Below are 23,056 nucleotides of genomic sequence, written 5' to 3' on the forward strand. Positions count from 1 at the left end.
CAGCTCAGGGGTGGAAAGGGGCACCGTGCTCCAATTCCCCAAAAGCCTGATGGCGGGGGAGCCCCCAAGAGCCCGCTGATGGTGCATAAGCCTGCCTGGGAGCCCCACTCCTAGCACCTGTCCTCAGGCTGCTGTCGTAAGCACCACTCACACACCAGGAGAGAGGGAGGAGGCAGGCAGCAGGTGGGACACAGTGACGTGTTGACATCACTCTGTCGCCCTGCAGGAAAAACCTTTTTTTTAATATACAGAGAGATGTGGATTTCTTGGATTCTTGTTTGGGTGCACATGAATGCTGTCAGGTTCCTATAGAGTCCTCCCAGAGCTGAGCTGTTATCAGTGTCTGTTACTTTGCTGAGGGGCTTTTACCCAACTCTGTGCCTTTGCAGAGCTTCTGGCCCAGCGGGACAGAGTGGTAGGAGACCCAGAGGGCAGGTAGGTGGGCTCAGTGGTATGTATGATCAGCATTTTGGGTAACAGTCTCAAAGGAGCTGCTGAGAGCCACTTATGCCTATTCCCAAATATGTGGAAAAGGAGTCTTCCGCCTTGTACATTCACCATTAATGTGTAAGCCATACAGAACTATTTAGTTCATTATTCATTTGACCATGTAGGTTTGCCGTTTTGTAGACCTTTTAAGGTCCACTTAACCACGGAAGATCCTGTGATTAGTGCATAGACTCTTATGAAGGTAGGACATGTCTGGGCACACAAAGGAGGCAACCCCTGTTCTCCTCTATTTATTTAGCTTCTATCAGAGGTTGGGCACTTGTCTGGGATTTCTGCCTCCTGCTTCAGAGCTGGCGAGAAGATAGGGAAAGCATCCTTTGGAATATGCTTGCTTTTTGTTGTTACAGCATCATGTGGGGACTGGAGTGGGGGAAAACCAGAAGGATATTGAATTGGGAGTTTGGTCTGTGAAAGATGTAGAACTAAGCTCTTGACTACTTATTAAACTACTAGGCTGTGTCTACACTGGGCCACTTATTCCAGAAAAGCAGCTGCTTTTCCGGAATAACTTGCCAGCTGTCTACACTGGGGCTACGTCTACACTGGCCCCTTTTCCGGAAGGGGCATGTAAATTTCACTAGTCGTCGTAGGGAAATCCGCGGGGGATTTAAATATCCCCCGCGGCATTTAAATAAAAATGTCCGCCGCTTTTTTCCGGCTTTTAAAAAAGCCGGAAAAGAGCGTCTAGACTGGCCCCGATCCTCCGGAAAAAGTGCCCTTTTCCGGAGGCTCTTATTCTTACTTCAAAGCCGGAAAAAAGCGGCGGACATTTTTATTTAAATGCCGCGGGGGATATTTAAATCCCCCGCGGATTTCCCTACGACGACTAGTGAAATTTACATGCCCCTTCCGGAAAAGGGGCCAGTGTAGACATAGCCCTAAAGATTAAATTATTTTTGGAGATCCCATTGTTCTCTTGCAAGACTGCACTGATAAATCTTGGTTCCCTGGCCAAACTCCAACATTCTGCCTTCATAAATAAGCCTTGCAGTTTTACCAGAGTAGGGGATTCATCTCTATTTTCTGTTTTAAACTCTCATGTCATATAGCTCCTTGCTTTTCCTCAGCTGTCTGTCTCTACCTGTCATCTCTTGTGTTGCTCTTAGGATGTAAACTCTCAAAGACTGTTCCAAAGTTGGATCCAAAAATTGAAAGTCCTTTCAGCATATTTCAGGGCACTGAAAGCTGTTGTTGCCAAAGTGTTCCAGGGTTTGATTTTGAAAATATGGCTAGTTTGCCAGTAAAGCTCCTTAACAGTTGCTCCAGTGGCTGATGTCTCCATAGCAACGAGGGCTGGTTGACAATGTTCCACTGAAACACGAATGAATTGTACAATAACGAAAGGGTCTTTTCTCTGAAAGTTAGATTTAAAAAAAAATCCCTGAAGGCAGGCAAAAAAAGTTTCTCTGAATGAAAAAAAAATGTCATCTTGTAGCCCGCCCAGTAGAGGAGAATGGAAAAATGAAGCACTTGAATTACAACTCGCATGAGTATCAGCCGATGGTCAGAGCAGTGCGTGGTGTGTGTGTGTTATACACCTGAGTCTTCAACTGCTAGGACAGGGTCCCTTTGCAGCGGGCAGCCGGAAAGGCTGACGGGTACCCCAAGAGTCTGCAGAGAAAGCTTATTACACCCGAGTATTTGACTGCTAGGACACAAGGTTCCTTTGCATTGGGCAGCCTTCGGAGGCTGACGGGTGCCCCAAGGGTCTGTCCCGTGGAGGCGACAGGACCCAAATGCCCATCTCTGCCTGCCTCTGCCCCTATGACCGGCTGGAGTTCTTTTAATTGTGTCTGGTTCTGTTACAGCAACAGGAGGGGGTCTGGTTAAAGCTTTGAAGTAGGAATAAGATCCTCCGGAAAAGGGCGCTTTTTCCGGAGGATCGGGGCCAGTGTAGACGCTCTTTTCCGGCTTTTCTAAAAGCCGGAAAAAAGCGGTGGACATTTTTATTTAAATGCCGCGGGGGATATTTAAATCCCCCGCGGATTTCCCTGTTGCGATCTCTGAAATTAACATGCCCCTTCCGGAAAAGGGGCCAATGTAGACGAGCCCTTCTGTTTTAAGCATTTCCGGAAATTCATGCCAGTGTAGACATAGCCACAGTGATTGCCACGCCTATTAGTGAGTAGCAGTGGCATGAATCAGTCATCTGTTCCTGGGGATCAAAGAAAAGAACATGAAATAGAAGTAAAAGAAAAAAATAGAAAGGGAAAGGTGAAGGCTAAGAAGTGAATGCAGGCAAATGAGGGTTTCAGGAGAATTCAATAACAGGGCACAAACCCACAGTCCTCCGGACAGCGTGACTGCATTTTCTTACATGAGATAGTTCATAAATATAGCCTTCATTTTTTAATTTCCTGGGTTTCAGATTTTTTTTGATAAGCTGTGGGATGGTATTTTTTCCAAGTGAAGGAAATGTTTCACATTCTCTTTACTTTGGTCCCTAGGAACAGAGGTCAGCACTTCCCTCTCTTCTTTAAACAAATCTTTTCAAATATTTATAAATAACAATTGTTCTTGGGTTTTACATTAGAAATCCAGGTGTTTTCTGCTTAAAGAAGACTAGAATATGATCAAAACTTCAACATCTGCTATACCAATGATATTATTTACTAACAATACCTGATCAGTTCAGAGGAGAAGTATGTTTTATTGACGGTTTAAAACTCTGGGTTTTGTTAAAACCTATTTAACTAACCCATGGGAAAAGATTCTCTTTGCTAAGGGGCCGTTTGCAATCTTCATCCCTATTATCAAGGTCTGAGAAAGCCTACTTTTAAGTCAGCCACAGGGTATGTCTACACTAGCCCCTTAGTTCAATCTAGGGAGGCTAATGAGGGTGACCGAAATTGCAAATGAAGTGCGGGATTTAAATATCCCATGCTTCATTAGCATGTTCCCAGCCGGTCGCCATTTTAGAAATTGACTAGCCCGAAGGAATGAGGTTTACCAGCTAACTCGATTTAGGGCTTTAATTCAGAATCCTGTTTCACTGCCGTGTGTAGACGCAGGCAGTTACTTTGGGCTAGTCAATTTCTAAAATGGCGACCGGCCGGGAACATGCTAATGAAGCGTGGGATATTTAAATCCCGCACTTCATTTGCAGTTTCGGTCACCCTCATTAGCCTCCCTAGATTGAGCTAGGAGGCTAGTTTAGACGTACCCACAGAGCTCTCCAGTAAAATGAGGAAGAACAGAATTTGAAATTCCTAAAATGGGGGGGGGGGAGAGTTAGTAGAAAACAATTAGAAGGACTAGGATGGAAAGAAACAATACCTTTCCTAGCCTTCTTCATGCATCTCAGAGAATTAAGAGTGCACGTGATGGGGTGTGCATAGCCCACACTGGGACACAAGGGGTTAAAACCCTGTGGGCTGAGGAAGTCCTGCCCCCTAGCTAAACTGGGCATGCTCCAAGTCTTGGGGCATTACAAAAGGCAGCAGCTCGGCTCAGTCTGGGTAGGATGCTGACAAGAAAGAGCCTACTGCAGGCGCTCCACAGGTAACCCAGCCAGAGATGTGAGCGATGTGTTGAGCCTTCAGAGCTGAGAGAGCCCAGTGCTGTTGAGCCCGAGGATCATGAAATCATGTGGATGACCCCAATGCCAGAACTGGCAGGACGTGACCCAAGGAGGGGGTTTGAGTGGTAGCTTCCCCCTGAAGCTACGTCTAGACTGCAGGCTTCTTTCGGAAGAAGCTTTTTTCAGAAGATCTTCCGCAAGAGAGCGTCCACACACAAAAGTGCATCAAAAAAGTGATCTGCTTTTTCAAAAGAGAGTATCCAGACGGATTGGATGCTCTCTCGCATGAAAGGCCACCCGGAACCACTTCAGCCAGGGCTGTAGGTCACCAGTTACTTCCGAGTGCTGGTGCCGGAGCCTTGCAGAGACACGCTCTGAAAGGGACCCCGCTGGGCAGCTGTTTCTCTGCTTCTGCTGCATGCTTGCTACCTCTGGGCGGGACAGCAAAGCTCTCGCAGTGCCTGCAATGGTTGCTGTGGGTTTTTTTGGACTCTACAGCTTTGTTCTTTGAGCCATGGAGCTGGAGCTGCCCCTGGGCATGCGATGGCCCCACACGGCCATGCTGCAGTTTCTGCAGCACTTTGTGCCAGCTGCCTTCCTGGTTCTGCATGAGCAGGACCCCAACCTCATTCTGGGGACTCTCTCCCTGGGTGTGGGTGCTATACTCTGGCAACTGCACACCACTGTAGAGAGGCATTTCTGGAGGTTCAACACCAGTTTGTACTGGTGGGACCGTCTGGTCATGGAGTGGTGGGACGACCAGCAGTGGATCCAAAACTTCCGCATGTGGAAGGCCACCTTTTTGGAGCTGTGTGCCCGGCTCGCCCCCACCGTCTGGAGACGCGACACCCACCTGCGGCCTGTCATCCCCCTGCAGGTCGCAATCGCTATATGGAAGCCTCATGGAGGTAAGGCACTCTGGGGCTGCTGTCCCTGCAGGGGGATGGTCCTAGATAAGGGGGACTCTCAGGAAATGGAGGTTGGGGACTGTGGGGAATGGAGTGTGGGTTGCTCCATCCCCAGGGGGTTGTTCCGTCCTGCCCTCACAAAGTCCTGCTGCTGGGGGGGGGGGGCGGCCTCATAGGGGGTGGCTGCTTGGGTGTTTAGAGGAGGAGAGAAGAGGGGAGCAGGGTGGGCACCCCCCAAGGACTCAGACACTCCCTCTCTCATTCTCTGTGTTGTGTGTTTGTTTGTCTCCTTCTGCAGGTTGTGAGGGTCATCCAATTGATCCTGCTGCAGAGGGTCATCCGTTTGGGAGACCTGGTTGTGACCATGGCCAAATTTGCTGCCCCAGAGTTCCTGAACTGCAGGGGAGCGATCAATGGAACACACATCCCGGTTGGCACACCGGCCCATCCACCGGCCCACTATGTTAATCAGAAGGGCTACTTTTCAATGGTGCTGCAGGCCCTAGTTGACCACCAGGGACACTTTACAGACATTGTCACGTGGTCGGGCAGGGCACATGATGCCTGCTTGTTCAGAAACTCCAGCCTGTACCGTAAGCTGGGGCAGACACATTCTTCCCCCGCCGTAAACTTAATGTTGGGGACATGCAGATGCCACTGTGCATGGTGGGGGATACAGCCTACCCCCTCATGCTGTGGCTGATGAAGCCGTACACTGGCCACCAGCACGGACCAATTTAATGCCCACCTGAAGTGGGCCAGGATTCAGGTGGAGTGCGCCTTTGGCTTCCTCAAAGCACATTTCAGGTGCCTCCTGACCTGCCTGGATGTAAGAGAGCACAACAGCCCCCAGGTGGTGGCAGCATGTTGTATCCTCCACAACATTGTGGAGAGGAAGGGGGAGGCCTTCCTCCTGGGGCAGGGAACAGATGCCAGACATGAGGGGCAAACCTTCTCGCAGCCATGGATAGCTGCCATTTGCCAGGCCCATCAGGCCGGGGTGCGCATCCGGGAGGCCCTGAGGGAGAGGTTCTCTCAAGGACCCCAGGGCCTCCTCCCTCACTTCCTGCCCTATCCCTTCCCCACCACAACCCTTCCCTTAGCCCTTTCCCTGACCTCTCAAAAACACACCTGTTTGGTTTCCAACAAAATGCAGTCTGTATTAATCAAAGATTTTGAAAAGGTGGGTGGGGGGGGGGGGCTCATAACTGGGAGGGAAGAGGGGGGTGTCTCAATGTGCCACTTCTGGTGCAGGGACCTTGTCAGATTTGCAGTTGGGTGGGTCCGGGGAGCACAGGAGGGTGAACAGGGAGGGGGAGGGGGAGAGAGGGGAGAATTGGAGCAGAGTCAGGGTTGGCAGGGGGGCAGGGGAAGAGGGCATAGGCATCACTTGGGGAGGTGACATGGGCATTGCTAGGGGAGGGGGAATGGTCATCACCTGGGGAGGGAGCAGAGGCATAGCAGGGGGGCAGGCAGATGGGGAATGGGCATAGCAGGGGGGGGCAGGAGGGTAGAAGACAGGAGCAGTGGCATCAGGTGGGTCTGTCGTCATGCAGAACATGACAGCATACATGTCACACCACTGCATCAACTGGTCCCAGGTGCAGTCCCGCTACTCCAAGTCCTTGTGGACCTTGTGCACCAGGGTCTGGTGGATGTCACGCAGGACATTGACATGTTGGCACATCAGGTCTTAGTGGACCCTGGTGCACCTTCAGGTCCCTCGGGCTCTGGTGGGTGGCTCTGGTGGTGTGGCTCGGCCCTCAGTCCTGGCTGGTCCAGCTGTGGAGGACACACAGAGGGAGAGGCCGTCAGTCATCCCTGCAGACACTGTCCCTGAGGCCGTGCCCTCCTCTGTGAGCAGCCACCAACCATCCTCAGGCCAGAGGAGGATGATTTCCTGGGTGAAAGGCCATGTGTGGTCTGCACAGCGGGCCATACCTCACAGGGGCCCTGACGTTCTCTGAGGACTGTGCTGCCTGCTTCCCCCTTCCCTCCCAATAGCCCACAAACAAGCAGGCAAGGGAAGTGTCTGGCCACAGTGGGATTCCCCCCATGGGTGGCAGAAGAGCCGGGAGCAGCCTGGCCCTCCCTGGGGTCCGCACACACAGCTGCGGCTCGCTGTGCTGTCTCGCACGTGCAAGCATGCCCATGTGCTGTATGCGGCATGCCTTGGTTTGTGTGGGGCTGTGTCTGTGCCCTTGTGGGTAGCCTGTTTCCAGCAGTGTCGCCTCTCCCTCTCCCGCCATGAGCAGACCTGTGTGGCCTCTCCTGAGCCTGCCAGCAGGATCCCAGGTGTGCTCAGAGGCTGCCTGCTGTGTATGGGTGCTGCACACAAACGCAGCACATGGTTGCATGTGCACGGACCACAGCATGATGTTCAGCCCCAGCAGCCTGAGCGACAATTGCCCCATGCCTCCTGTGTGCCTGTCTCCCCCACTCTGTGTGTGTGAAAGTGAGAGCATTCACCTGAAGATCCCTCCCAAGCATCCGAGGAGGCCTGGGAGATGTCGTGGCTCACTTGCACCAGCTCCAGAGAAAGGGCATGGTTCCAGTCTCCTTCTGCTCCTCCTCCTCCTCCGCAGCCGGCTGGCCCTGGCCCTCCTGCTCCTCCTCCGTGCAGACCTCCGGCTGGGTTGTGACAGGGGTCTTGAGGCCAGAGTCATGAGGATGGGTGGGAAAGATGTTTCCCCACTGCCCAGGATCTTGTGGAGCTCCTTGTAGTATGGCTAAGTGTGGGGTCCTGCCCCTGAGTGCAAACTGTGCTCTCTGGCCTTCACATATCCCTGGTGGAGCTCCTTGACCTTACTCCAGACCTGTTCTAAGGTCTGGGGTGGATGTCTGTGCTCCGCCAGGGATTCGGCCATCCCCCCATAAATGTACACGTTGCAGTGCTTGGCCCGGGATCCTGTATTGCAGGCATATCAAACTGGCATTTGGCGGGCTGCATACGGCCCTTTCGAAATTTTTTGCAGCCCGCCAGAACATTTTTATTAAGCAATAAAGTGCAACCCACTGGCCATTTGGGGCACGTGGCCGAGTGCAGATCACAGCTGGCAGGGCCACTCTGCTGCAGCGACTGCTCACAAACGTGGCTGCTCTGCGCACGGCACCCAGCACGTGCTCATAGCTGGCCGGGCCACTTTGTACTGGGAACTCTGTGCACGGGCTCACAGCCAGCTAGGCCGCTCTGCGCATGGCGTGCAGTACACGCTCACAGCTGGCCACTGTGCTCGCACCGCCCCAGCGTGCCTGAGGAAGAAACGTGTGGTGGCAACGGCGCCTCTGGGACCCAGGTGTAAGGTTAGGGGGGCTGGGAGTGCCTGGCTGTGGGGGAGGGAGGAGGTACTGGGTTGGGGGGCATGGCTGTGGGGGAGGAGTACGGGTTAGGTTGGTGGGGCTGGGAGTGCCTGGCTCTGGGGGAGAGGGAGACATTAGGTTGGGGGAGCCTGGCTCTGGGTCAGGGAGGAGGCATTAGGTTGGGGGGTGCCTGGCTTTGGGGTTTTTTTTTGTTAATATTTATTTATTCCCAAAGAAAGTCACAAAATGTATATTAATTTTATATCAATAAATATGTTGATTTTTTGCAATTGCATGAATTATATGTTTATGTAAAATCTAAAAACTTACAAAGTATCTGAAATTTTCACAGAAGCGTGTTCTATTTGATTAACCATGGTCTATACTTGCTCTTATTTCAACAAAACAAGTTATGTATCATATAAAAAATTTAAAATTAAATTAAAAATTGTATATGAGCAAATAACAATTTTATACATCAAATTATTGTAGTATATTAAAACAAGACCTGAAAAAAAAAATTATAAAATATACCTAAAACATAATCTATAATAATAAATAATTACGACTTTCCGATAAAGTACATTTTCTTTGGTGTCCCTGAAAGCTATCAGTTTTCGTTTGTGCAGCCCTCAGTAGGTTTCAAGTTTGACATGCCTGCTGTAATGTATCCTTCTCGCCCCACAGTTCAAGGAGGGACTGGATCTCCGGGCCAGACCAGGATGGGGTGCGCCTCTTCATCCCTCTGGGTGGATCCTAGGACCCCTGGGACTGCTCCCTGTGAAGGCCAAAAGGCTTGTGGGGGGCTTGAGGCTTGGACGTGGCTTGCAAGGCCTGTGGCAGGGAGAGCCGTGCGGTGAAGTGCTGCTCTTTGGCCAGCTCCCTGCCACAAGGCTTATCTGGGGTGCCTGCAGCTTTAAGAGGGGCCAGGAGACAGGAACTATAGAGTTGAGATTACTTTGTATGGAGTTCCTGGAGGCCTGTTCTTCCGGAAAAAAACCCTCCTCCCCATCCACACACACCTTTTTGTGAAACAGCTCTTTCGCAAAAAGGCTTCTTCCTCATAGAATGACGATTACCGGGGAAAGCCCTCTGTTCTTTTGATTTACTTGCGAAAGAATGCAATTACAGTATGGACATTCCTTATGTTTTGTCAGAAAAACTGCTGTTTTGCATCTTTCAATCTGAATCTAAAATGAGATTTACCTGCTTCACTTTTGAGACTTTATGTTAGGTCCTCCACCCACTCCGAGTTCCAAGCCTCTTAAGAGACGCGGTCAGGCCAGTGGTTACAATCCATTAAAACTGAATGAATGCGACAGCCCAGCAATGGACAAGTCTGCACAGGGGCATCTTCTTTGATAGGCCTTATTGCATGCTCCTTCCCACCGAAAAAGCTTATCTGAGGCATCAGGAGATTTCGCATCTGGATCCTGAAACCGGAAATGACTGAGCATGTTGACAACAATCATGGATTAACAGGGCCACTCATCTGCTTAAGACAGACTCTCTCAGACAAGGGAAGTAGGATGTAGAAGAAAAATAGCCGGGCATGCTGCTAAGGGGAACCACAATAGGTGAGCGAAGGATCTTTGCTTGCTAAGGAATTGTGCTGTAACTTCAGAGGGAAGCCTGTTTGATTTAGCTTGTAAGATTAAATAAGACTAAATATGAGTGTGGGCTGTTTTACATGTGGAACTACCCTAATTTACAGCAGCTGGGGATCTGGCCCTTATAGGAAGTCACCAGTCAGACGTTGCTGTCTCTAGATGATGTGTTTAACAGCACAGAAGCTTGACACTACTTTGGGAAGAGTGCTTTGTGCTGCAGTGACAAAGTTGTCCAAGGGAATGGAGTGATCCTGATTGGAATTTGACCTGAACATCGTTCTTGTGAAAAGTGTCAAAGATTCATTACTGCCAAATATTCACCAGAAACAAGGTGGTGCTGTGCCACTTAACTCCGCATAGGGTATTATGGCAGAGCTGGCAGAAGAGTGCCACCTAGTGAATACCACCCTGTAAGCCTATTGTGGAAAATTTAAATTCTGGAACAAAATGAAGAGATTCCTTGGAGTGATGCTGGAGAGTGTAGATTGGAAGTGAACTATTCAGTAAATAACATTGATTAGCATTTTATATTGCAAAGCTCAGCATATTTCTGTGGTAGTCAGGGAACAAAGTGAACCTACCTACAGCTAATTAAACACTTTAATTGCGGGGGGGGGGGGGTTGAAGAGGGGGATAATAAAAGGAGTTTTATTTACTTCTCCCTAGAAATGTAAAATCCCAGTTAATCAATTAACTGGTTTAACCAGTTAACTGACTAACTAGGATCTCTGGCCCCAGGGCCATCAGCAGTGGCAGGCGGCTGCCAGTGACAAGAGGCACCTGGCCCCATTGGGGAAGCCCTCTGCCCATGTCAGGCCATGGGCACTGGTTAATGGGTACCAGTAAATATCACTCAAGGATGATGCTTACCAGATAACCAGTTACCCATTCATATCCCTACTGGTCAGATAAAGTAGGTACATTTTATTGCACTAGGAGTGAGTTCAGATCCAGAGGTTCAGGGCTGCGGTTTTTAGACCATCTTTCTCTTTTTCCTTATCTTCACTCTGCAACACAATTATCTTTTTTGGAAACTGTACCTGTCCAATTCAATGAATGTCTGAAAGCGGTTATGCAGTGTGTGGGATGAGTCCACTGTGAAATGTGGTGTTGCTCGCATCTGTCTCAACTTGCAGCCTTTCAGTGACGTTAAGCTGCAGTTGTGAACAAGAACTGGACTTTCTCCTTCCTTCTCAGCTATCTTTGCTCCATGCATAAAAGTGGGCAGGGCATTAGCAATCCCTGACAAAGGCAAAGCCTGCAGCTAGTTTACAAAAGCCTGGGAATCCAACAGAGAAGTCTGGAAGAAAAGGGCAGCACCAGTTCTGCCCTGCAGCCATGTTGGAAGACTTCCTATCCCTCCTCCAGAGTTGCGAGAAAGCAACAATCCCCTTCTTTATTCCCATGAGGCTGGGGGATACTGACAGCTGCTTCTCCCCATTCTTCTCATCTATCTTCTCCTTGCACTAGCTGTGGGAAGGGGAAGTTGAAATGGCCTTTGGTGGACCAACATGCAGGCTATTGGTAGGAGGGTGGCTCCTCTTTCTTTTTTGATCATGAGTAGAGGTTCCTTCTGCCATCATAGGTAGGTGAAATTACTGGTAGGGCAGCAAGGAGGATATACGTAAGGTGGTCCTTTGTCCTCATTCCAAACATGACCAATGGCCATGCTGCCTGGGCCTGATAGCTGTGTGGCCTGACAGTCAGGTGATGTCAGAAAATCCAGCTTTAGGGTGAGATGTTAACAATGCAGGCGACCCTGAAAAGGATGAGCTGTGCTTGCTTGGCTTCTTATACCATTGCTATGGTATTGGAGTGCTGTGTGCAGGACACAGATTTTATCATTCCCTGTTCTGCCTCTCACCTGTCATTGAGAGAAAGTGGTTGACAATCTTTTTCTGCTTTTCTTTCAGAAGAGGCTTTTCTGAAATGTGGCACATCTACACGATGCCAAATTTTGAAAAAATCTGCTCTTTTGAGCTATCCCTTCTTCCTTGTAAAATGAGGTTTACAGAGATGGTGAAAGAAATGTGTCCACTTTTTGGGAAAATTTTCCGAAAAAGTGGACATGTTCTTTGAATGCAACATCCCTTCGACACCTCTTCGGTATCCCAGAAAAATGCTGCAGTCTAGACCTAGTCTAAAATACAGCATGAAAAGAGGCAGAATTAGAAAATAATATATTTAAAGAGATTGGCTAGATGCTGCTCCTGAATTTCCCTAGTTACAGAACTATAGTAGGAGCACCAGATGCAGCTCCATAGTTAAGGATGGGCTGAGTTTTACACCCGAAACAGTAGCTGTTTCATTCCTCAATCCTCATAAGATTCATGCTGTATTTAAATTGAAACGCCAGTGTGAGGTTATGATCTTCATGTGTAATCAATTTGTTAATTTATTAATTAAATTTAATAATTAGTCCAGTGAGAAAATTTAATATATTTTGTTAGACCATTTCTTTTTCCCAAATGATCTCCATTGAAGAGTAAAACAGACACTTCAAAGTTACCAGAGAGTTATAAAGTGGCAAAAATGACCATTAATCTTAAACAAAATACAGGACTATGTAGCACAGTGGTCCCCAACGCGGTGCCCGCAGGCTCCATGGTGCCCACCAGGGCATTTGTGTGCGACTGCTGACAACCTGGGCCGGCCTGCCCCAGGCGCGTGGCGCACGGGAGCGACAAGTCGCTCGGGCAGCCCTAGCCCCAGCCCTGGCCCTGGGGCATATGCCGGCACCGGATGCAAGGGTATCCCCGTCCCCTGGCATGCCCCCGGACGCGTGGCCCTGCCCCCGGGCGCCTGGCGCGTGAGTGGCTCCACCCCCGGGCGCCCGGGAGCCTCTAAAGGTTGGGGACCGCTGATATAGCACTTTAAAGACTAACAAGATGGTTTATTAGATGATGAGCTTTCGTGGGCCAGACCCACTTCCTCAGATCAAATAGTGGAAGAAAATAGTCACAGCCATATATACCAAAGGATACAATTAAAAAAAATGAACACATGAAAAGGACAAATCACATTTCAGAACAGAAGGGGGATGCGGGGGGGGGGGGGGGGAAGGTAAATGTCTGTGAGCTAATGGTATTAGAGGTGGGGAAAGGAAACATTTACCTTTCCCCACCTCTAATACCATTAGCTCACAGACATTTACCTCCCCCCCCCCCCACATCCCCCTTCTGTTCTGAAATTTGATTTATCCTTTTCATATGTGTTCTCTCTCTTTTTTTTTTTTTTTAAATTGTATCCTTTGGTATATATGGTTGTGACAATTTTCTTCCACTATTTGATCTGAGGAAGTGGGTCTGGCCCACGAAAGCTCATCACCTAATAAACCATCTTGTTATTCTTTAAAGTGCTACATAGTCCTGTATTTTGTTTCAGCTACACCAGACTAACATGGCTACATTTCTATCATTAATCTTAAGAAATTCTTCTGTGGTAAACAAAACATGAGATCTCAGTGAGTTTTAACTACGTTTCTCCTTTAGCGGAGGATAACAAACATCATTACACTAAAGAAAATTCCAGAAAAAATTGGCATCTTTCAAAATGGCCACCTGATTCCAGTCTTCAGTCAGAATGAAGCCACACTGCCCTTAGGGTACGTCTAGACTACAGGGTTTTGTCGACGGAAGTTTTGTCGACAGATACTGTCGACAAAACTTCTGTCGACATAGAGCGTCTAGACACATTCAGTTCTGTCGACAAAGCAAGCTGCTTTGTCGACAAAACCCTGTAGCCTAGATGCAACCCTACAGGCAATAACACCTTCTGTCGACAGAACTCTGTCGACAGAAGGTGTTATGCCTCGTAAAATGAGGTTTACCAGCGTTGACAAAACTGCTGAGTTCTGTCGACGTTATGTCGACAGAACTCAGCGGTAGTATAGACGCAGGTATAGTTTTGTCGACAAAAGTCCACTTTTGTCGACAAAACTCAGTAGTCTAGACACACCCTTAGGCTGTGTCCAGACTCAGGGTTTTTTTCGAAAAAAGTAGCCTTTTTTCGAAAAAACTTCACCTGCGTCTAGACTGCAGCCGTGTTCTTTCGAAATTAAATCGAAAGAATGCGGCTTTTCTTTCGACGGCAGTAAACCTAATTCCACGAGGAAGAACGCCTTCTTTCGAAAGTGCTCTTTCGAAAAAAGGCGTTCTTGACAGCAAACAGGCTTTTTAGAAAGAGAGCATCCAGACTCACTGGGTGCTTTCTTTCGAAAAAGCGGCTTGCTTTTTCGAAATTCCGCGTGCAGTCTAGACGCGCTCTTTCGAAAGAGCCTCTTTCGAAAGAGGCTTGCAGTCTAGACATAGCCTTAGAGAAAATGGTGGATGCTGACAGCATAGTAATGCTTGAGTGGGGGATTCATTAGTGTATATTGCTGTCAAATCTTGCAAACTTATTGTGTCTCATTATATTTAGTATTTTTTCTTAAAGCCTTGACTGCTAGAATCAGAGTCCTTGAGACTCTTTTTTTTTCACTTAAAAATAAGTTTTTAGCCATGATATTTGTGAGAATCTTGAAAATGTGAAGCAAGTGTTCCCTAGTGGTTCTGTAAACAGGGTTGGCACCCACCTCTCCAGAGTACTCCACTCTGCTTGGGCTTGCCTGCATTCTTTAGTTCTGGTAACTCATTTTAAGAGTTCTCAGGTGGCTTTTTTCCAGCACTCCAGCTGAGTCTCGCTATCTGCATGTTAACTAGAACAGTCTCCTTCTGGAGCATACAGTCCATCAAGCCCTATATCTGCTTGAGGTGGTCTCAGACATGGCATTGAAGACCCTGAGGCTTTTGGTCTTGGGGAACTTTAATATTCACACTGAGGCTGCCCTATGTGGTCCAGCCTGAGACTTTATGGCCACCATGGTGACCTTGGGACTATCACGAGAAATAACTGTCCCACACATGTGGCAGGTCATATGCTCAATCTAGTCGTTTGGAGTAAGGGTGATAGAGATCTCAGGATAAGGGATGTGGTTACATTCCCTGTGTCATGGACCAATCACTACCTGGTCAAGTTTAGATTATTTGCTGACTTTCCCCTCTGCAGAGGCAGGGGACCAATTAAGATGGTCGCCCCCGGAGGCTGATGATCCGGAAGGTTTCCTGAGATCTCTGAAGGATTGTTCGGCCATTATGGCTAGTGGTCCTGTTGATGCCCTGGTCAATATATGGAACTTCAAGATAGCCAGGGAGGTGGACATGATTGTCCCTAAGTGCCCTTTTTGGGCTAGTCAAACCATGTTTGCCCCCTGGTTTCTGGGGAGTTGCAGGCGGTGAAACAGGCTGTGCGATGGCTAAAGAACCACTGGAGGAGAACTCAAGCCGAGTTCAATCGGCTGCAGGTTACAGCTGAATTTTGAGCCTATTCTGTTGCAGTGCTGACAGCGAAGGAGAGTTCCTTCCCCAGTTGCATTGCATCTGCAGTGTGGTCTGGTGGAATTGTTTTGAGTGGTGCAGGGCCTCTTATAATCTAGCCCTCGTGACTTTTTTGCAAAGCTCTTTGCAGATACGATTATTCACATCTGGCCCAATTTGGACTCTGGCTGTTATGTAAGCGAGGTACAGAATGTGAGCCCATTTGTTTTCCTTTGGATCTATTCCAGATCTTGCAGACCGAGGATGTGGACGAGGTGCTTGGAGTGCAACGAATCACATGCTTGCTTGACCCCTGCCCTTCGTGTCTTATTTAAATTGAGCTGAGAAGGGATGACTGGTTGGATCCAGGGGATTATTAATGCATCTTTATATCTGGGTTGGTTCTTGCCACATTGAAAGAGGCGGTGATAAAACCGTTCCTTAAGAAGCCTTCCCTGGATCCATGTGATGTGAATAGCTATCACCCAGTTGTTAACCCTTTCTTGTGCAGGGTGCTCGAGTGGGCGGTGGCATTGGAACGCCAAGCTTTCTGGGAAGAAACAGATTATCTAGATCCATTTCAGGCTGGCTTCAGCCCTGGTTTTGGAATAGAAACCGCCTTGGTTGCCCTGGTAGATGACCTACTCCAGGAGGCAGACTGGGGGAGTGCATCCCTGTTGATTCCCTTGGACCTCTCAGTGGCTTTTTATACCACCAATCATGATACCCTTCTGGAGCACCTGGTGGAGATGGGTATCGGAGGCACTGTCTTTCAGTGGTTCTAGTCGTACCTGGCAGGAAGCTTTCAGAAGGTGGAGCTTGAGGGGCTGCTGCTCAACCCTGTGGTGATTGTGCTATGGGGTCCAACAAGGGGAGGGGTGGGTTGGGGGGGCAGGGTTCTCCTCCCAAGGGCTTAGGTAACCTAACTCCCTGGTTTCTGTCTGTCTGTTTGTCTCGTGCTGCAGGTGGTGAGGGCCATCAATGCGGAGCTGCTGAAGAGGCTCGTCCATCTCGGGGACCTGGACAACATCATTGCCGGGTTTGCCGCCCTTCGATTCCCGAACTGCGGAGGAGCCCTCGATGGGACACACATCTCAATCTGTGCACTGCCCATTGAGCAGCCCAATTCATAAACAGGAAGGGTTACTATTCCATGGTGCTACAGGCCCTGGTCGATCACCAGGGACACTTTGGGGCGACAGAGGCATGTAGATTAGGCTACCCAGCATAGGAAAATGAAGCAGCAATTTAAATAATCGCCGCTTCATTTAAATTTAAATGGCTGCCGCACTGAGCTGATTAGCTATTTGTTGGCTCAGCACTGTAGACTGGACACTCCGCAGTCGACATCAAAGCCATTTGTTGACCTCCCAGGCAAACCTCATCCCAGGAAGCATACCTGGGAGGTCAACAAATGCCTTTGCTGTTGACCGCGGAGCGTCCAGTTTACCACGCTGAGCCGACAAACAGCTGATTGGCTCAGCGCATCAGCCATTTAAATTTAAATGAAGCGGTGATTATTTAAATCGCCGCCTCATTTTCCAATGCCAGGTAGCCTAATCTACATGCCTCTGTCACCAGAGGCAAGTAGTCTAGACGTACCCTTTATGGACTTTGGTGTTGGGTGGTTGGGGCAGGCACATTATGCCCGCATATTCCAGAACTCCTATCTGTACCTCAGGTTGCAGGCAGGAAAAATTTACCCCCAGCGGCACCTCGCGTTTGGGCATGTGCAGATGCCGGTGTGCATAGTGGCTAATGCAGCCTCCCCCCTGATGCCATGGCTCATGAAGCCCTACACCGGCCACCTGGATGCGAGTAAGGAGCTTTTCAACGTGCATCTTAGCCAGGCTCGCATCCAGGTGGAATGCACCTTTGGCCGTTTGAAAGGGAGGTTCCATCGCCTCCTCACATGCCTGGAGATGGGCGAATGCAACATCCCGGAGGTGGTGGCCGCATGTTGTGCCCTCCATAACCTGGTGGAGAGGAAAGAGGAGGCCTTCCTGCCGGGGTGGGGGACAAGTGCTGATGGCAAGGAGAGGCCATTTCAGCAGCCCCAGATGGCTGCCATCCTCCAGGCTTACCTGGCTGGTGTCCAAATCCGAGAGGTTCTGACTCTCCCCAGGGCCTCCCCCATGGGGGGGTTGGCCTGGCCCACCCCTACCTGTCCTTCCACTGCCCTCACCGTCTTCCCATAAAGAATACACACACACCCGGTTTTCTTTGTACACAGACATTAGTTTTTTATTAGAAACACTATCAGTAAAGAAAATGTGCTAACTGTTTAAAAAAAATTCTCGTGTACTGTTCAAATGTGTAAAGGTAAATCTTTCACTCAAAAATAAAGATTTTGTTATATAACTGAAATGACCTTTAACTGGAGTGGTAGGGGACTGAAAACCTGGAGAGGGGTGGAGGGCTGATCACAGGGTCCTGCCACCTTCCTATGTCCTGCCATTACCACGGCCTTGGGATTGGGTAGAGTGAGACCTGCTCCTGGCCTGGGCAGGAGCGGGGGAGCTGTTGGGCCTGTGAGGGCTCAGGAGCAGGTGGGACTGGGGGAGGGTATGGGGAAAAGGGGAGTTGGAGGGGTTGGGGGAGCTGGAGGAGCAGGGGGAGCAGGGGCCTGGCGTGCAGGAGGAGCGGTGCCCGTGACAGGGGCAGGCAGGGTGAAGAGCTCCCGCATTCTGGCACAGATGTCAGTGCACTGCTGGACCAGCTCATCCAGCAGCCTGGTGCGCCACTCGGCCGCTGCCTGCGTCCTCTGCTGGAGGGTCCTGTTGAGGTCCTGCAGGGTCACAACGTGCTCTATGAGCAGGTCTGTGTAGACACGCCAGTGCCTGCGGGTGCCATGGGTCCGGGATGGGGGTGGGGCAGGTGTGGTGCTCCCCTGTTGGGCAGAGGGTCCGGCTGTGGAGGAAAAGAGGAGACAATCACTGTCTGTGTGCACCCCACTTTCCCCGAGGGCATGCCAGGGGCTGCCAGGGGCTCTCCTTTGGACAGGAGACTCAGGGGTGTTACACGTGATACCGAGTGTGAGTTGGGCAGCAGCCTGAGAGCCTCACAGGGATCCCACAGTGGCAATGGGGCTAGCTGGCCTCTCACACTGCCAACCCGCCCGTGTGTGGTGACCCCTCAAAGCACTCACCTGATGTTCCCTCCCCGATGTCCACGGACACCTGGGAGGCCTCTGGGGTCTGGGTCCCTGCTGCCTCCCCTACCTCCTCCTCTTCCTCCTGGCGCACCTCTCCTGCCTCTCCCACCTGGTCTTCCTCCCTCGGGAGGGGTCAGTCCACGATGTGGTGGGGTAACCCTGACTCCACCACACCCAGTGGAGTCTGAGCTGCCCCACTGCCCAGGATCTGCTCCAGCTCCTCGTAGTAAGAGCAGGTCCCGGGGCCTGCCCCAGAATGGGAGCTCTGGTCCCGGGCCCTGGCATATCCCTGCCACAGCTCCTTTACCTTGGCCCTGACTTGTGCCATGCTGCAGGGGTGATGCCCTTTGGTGGCCAGTCCCTGGGCTAGGTGCTTGTAAATGTCTGCATTCCTGCGGCGTGCCTGCAGGGCTTCTTCCTGGGACCAGAGCTCCAGCAGGCTTTTGATTTCTGGCCCTGACCAGGCTGGTGCCCACCTTTTGGGGCCCTTGGGTGGGTCCTTGTCTCTGTCCCGAGAAGGGCCAGGGGGGCCTTGAGGCAGGGACATGGCTGGCACGGGTGCTCTGGCTAGCTGCCGGACAGCAAGGCCTGTCTGGGTGCCCGTGTCTTTAAGAGGCTGCAGCCAGGAACCACAGAGGTGCTGTACCCGTAAAGGCTAGACCGTCCACCAGGGCTTCTTCCTGGAGGCCTTTTTTGTTGACAGAACTGGCTCCCTGTATCCACACACACCTTTTGTCCACAGATATCTGTGGACAAAGGCGTTCTTCCTCATAAAAGGAGGTTTACCGCTGTTGACAAAACTGCCACGTTCTGTCGACTTTCTGTCGACAGAATGCTGCGGTAGTGTAGACGCAGGTATAGTTTTGTCGACAAAACCCTGTTGTCTAGACACATCCTTTAACCTTTAAGGCTCCCTTCCACATCTTGGCACGATCACAGGGGCCGTTCTGTGTGGGTCAGGCTATGAACTCTGTTCTCTGTGTAGCTAGAACAAGGAGAGAGCAAATGTAAAGGCAAAATTTAGCCTAATGGGATTTTTGTCTTTGGCCATTGTATTTTCTTCTTCATAGTAAGTCACTTCCTTTGTACTAAGTTGTATCTTTGGTTGTCATTGTTTACTGGACCCCACTGACTCAGCCATTGAAACAAGTCAATACAAACAAAAGGTACAATCAACTCTCCTGAGATTTAATAGAACTAGAAAAACAACTCAGGTCTACTACAGAACTCTGTTTTGCCCATGGGCAAGTCACTTTGCCTCTGCATTTGTCCTAACCCTACGGTGTCTTAGCTAATTGTGATTCTGAGTTTTCTGGGGCAGGGACTGAGATTCTAATACCTATGCTGGACAATTAGCTGCACTCAGTTACTTCTAGAAATCCAAATAGCTCCTGTGAAGCAGCTGCAATCAGCCACAGTCAGAGAGAGGACTCTGGGTTGCATGGACCACAGGTTTGATCCAAGTGGGGCAATTCCTTCTTCTTATATTATATTTAGGCCTATGTCATAGCTGTTTATTGAAGTGACGCACCATAATAACAAGAAAACGCTACATACCATTCACACTCTCAAAGGCAAGCTGATCACTACCCAATTCATAGCCAAAGAAAAGCACAGAGCCCAATGCACACTGTGTCCTGTGCCATTGCTGTTCAGTGACATTACACAACCCAGCCAGAGGACAGCTCATCTATTTTCTCCCATCAGACTAATGGGGTGATTTTGGAGAGGCTTGACTGCAATCTACCGGCTCAGTGGGACTAGGATTACGCTCATTTTAGTGACCTCATCATCATAATAAAAAGGAGTTATGTTTATCAACTCATCACTCATGCCCATTTAGAGGATTACTGTATTTCCAATCCTATTTCTAGTAAAAGAGGATTGCTGGTCACTTTCCCCCCTGCTCTGCTGGTTGTTCATGTGCTTGAAGTATTTATGAAGCTGTGAACTGGAGAGCTGTGCTTCCCCTCCATATTATGAAGAGCTGACAAACCCAAGGGAAATAATTATTCCCCTGAGAACAAGTGCGCAGCAGAGCAGCAGCAAATCAGTGGCCAGAAGCATCTTGCTGGTGTCAATAAATATGTTTGCCTTATGGAGAGATTTAACCTTTCTTCTGTCACTTCCTTTGACATTCTGTGATGTTTGGCTCTGATCCAGCAAAGCACTTAAGCGTGTGCCTAATTTTAAGCATGAATGATTCCACTCAATTCAAGTTAGGCACGTGTGTAAGCCTGCCAGACTTATGTGAAATTTGTTTTATATAAAATGAATCTTGTAATTTTCATGACTCCCCATTTTAATGATTGCATTACTTAGAAATTTGGTCTCTTATGTTCCAGCCCAACTGCCACTGTGAGCTCTGTGTCAGCAGCTTTAGACTTCCAAAAGGTGATTGAGTTTTAATATTAAGGGTTGACTCTTCCACACTAGCTATGGACTAACAATGCAACACTGAAGAATCCCATACAGATAGCAAGAGTTTCACAAGCATAGCAAGGTTTCAGGTTTTCACTGTGATCATGAGGGAAATTAGATCTTTATAACAATGTGTTCAGTTATTCTCCCACTGAATGCAATGGAAGTTTTGTCTTCAGTTTCAGTGTGGATAGTGTCAGACCTAATTAATACTCCTATTACAGACTATTCTATTTTTGCAAAGTAAAGAGAAACTGTGTGTATGACAGGGTGTTTTGGGGGTGCCTCCCGAAGTGCTGACAAAGCCACTGACACTCACCCCTCTGTTCCCTGGGGCATCTCACCGCCCTGCCCTATTGGGCTTGGTCCCCCCAGCCAAAGCACAGAGCGGAGATCACTGCCCCCCACTCCCAGGAGTAATGAAGGCACTGAATTGCCTCAGGTCTGAGGGAAATGCTTTCAGGGAATCCACTCCCCAAATAGGATCAGAGCCCTAAATAAATCCTTCATGTAAGCCCCCTTTAACAATGAAAAGGGGATGTATACGCTGATTGCATCCCTAGGTAACAATGATTTACACTGGGTTTGATAGTAAATAAAAGTGATTTTTATAAAGTGCAAACAGTACGGCTTCAGTGGTTGCAAGTAGATTACAAATCACAGGCAAATCTAAGTAGATTACAAATTTTAAAATAACAGAAAACACGTAGTTAGTTCTAACATTAAAACCTCAGCACAAATTTACCCTAAAACTTGGCTGAAAGAACAGCCGCTGAGCCAGGGAAGATCTTTCTTTCCCTGGGGTCTCTGGTTCATCCTGTAGGGAGTGAAATGCCAGCCAAAGCTCTGAAAGCTTTGCCTCTTAAATAGCCTTATTTTTTAGGAGGGAATCTTCTGTCTCTAAATTCCACCCTTTCATGGAAAATTACCTGGTCAGACCCCTACCAGTTAAGGTCCTCATGTGATTTCCTAAGACCAACTACTGCTTAGACTCAAAAGACAAAAGAGGCTGTTTATAGTTGATCCCTCAGTCATTGACTGGAGCACACTTGATGGCTTTCATTTGCACATTTAAAACCATACCACACTCCATATCTCTAACTTTACATACCAGAATGATACACACACCAAAATAAGATATACAGATCCAGCAGACTGAGACATTAAGATTAATAAGTTACATGAGGTATTTTGACCAAAGCATTCTTGAGTTATGCATATTTGTGTCCATGAGTCAATTTCATAAAGCATGAGGGGGGTGAAACTATCACAGTGTGTAGATATAGCTATTCACATTGGGTATGTGTACAAAGCAAAGTTATTTCCAAATAACAGCCATTATTTCAAAATAACTTTACTAGCGTCTACACAGCCAAAGCGCTATTTCGAAATTAATTCGAAATAGCAGAGGGCTTATTTTGAATTTGGTAAATCTCGTTCCATGAGGAATAACGCCAAATTTGAAATAGCTAATTCGAAATAAATGCTGTGTAGATGCTTATTTTGAAATAGGGGGCCTCTAGCCTTCCCAGGTTGCCCTGGTGGCCACTCTGGCCTCAACCAAGAACACTCCTCTTCCTCCCTTCCTCCCCGGAGCCCTTAAAGGGGTAGACTCTGGCCACAGTGCCTGTGTCAGCTCTAAGCCTGCCAGCCCAGAGCCAGCAGTCACTGCCTCTGACCCAGTGGCCCCAAAACATGAGCCAGCAAGCCACTGGCAGCCCGCATTCCACCGCTCCCCAGAAGCAGTCTGCCAGCTCCCAGGACCCTGCCTGGTCCAGGGTGGATATCATGGACCATATTCAGGTTTGGGGGGGGATGCCCCCAATATCCATGATCTCCACACTAGATGGAGGAACGCAGCCATCTAGGGCAGGATAGCTGCCAACCTGGCCACCAAAGGCCACATGCGAACCCAGGAGCAGATTTGCATGAAAATCAAGTTGGTCTGGCGAGACCCCCCACCCTTGAGCCCTGAGCTTCCCCTCCTCCTTCTTCCCCTTGCTTCCCCCTTTCAGCTCCCTCCCACCAGGTTTCCTCCGCCCCTCTCCCACCCTCTCTCTTCCCCTCTCCTGCCTCCTTTCCCCAGTTTCACCAGTTTCATTCCCCCCCCCTCAATTTTGTTAAATAAAGAGAGTTTGTGTTCATGAAAATATGTGTATTGTATTTTACATCAGGAAGGGGAGTTAGAGAGGGGTAAGTGGAAGAACGTGAGGGAGGAATGAGGCACCAGGGAGGCTCTTAGTGCTCCTCAGGGTGGAAGCTCTCTCACAGGGCCTCCT

The sequence above is a fragment of the Pelodiscus sinensis genome, chromosome 12 (genome assembly GCF_049634645.1).
Source record: "Pelodiscus sinensis isolate JC-2024 chromosome 12, ASM4963464v1, whole genome shotgun sequence".
In the NCBI taxonomy this organism is placed as follows: domain Eukaryota; kingdom Metazoa; phylum Chordata; order Testudines; family Trionychidae; genus Pelodiscus; species Pelodiscus sinensis.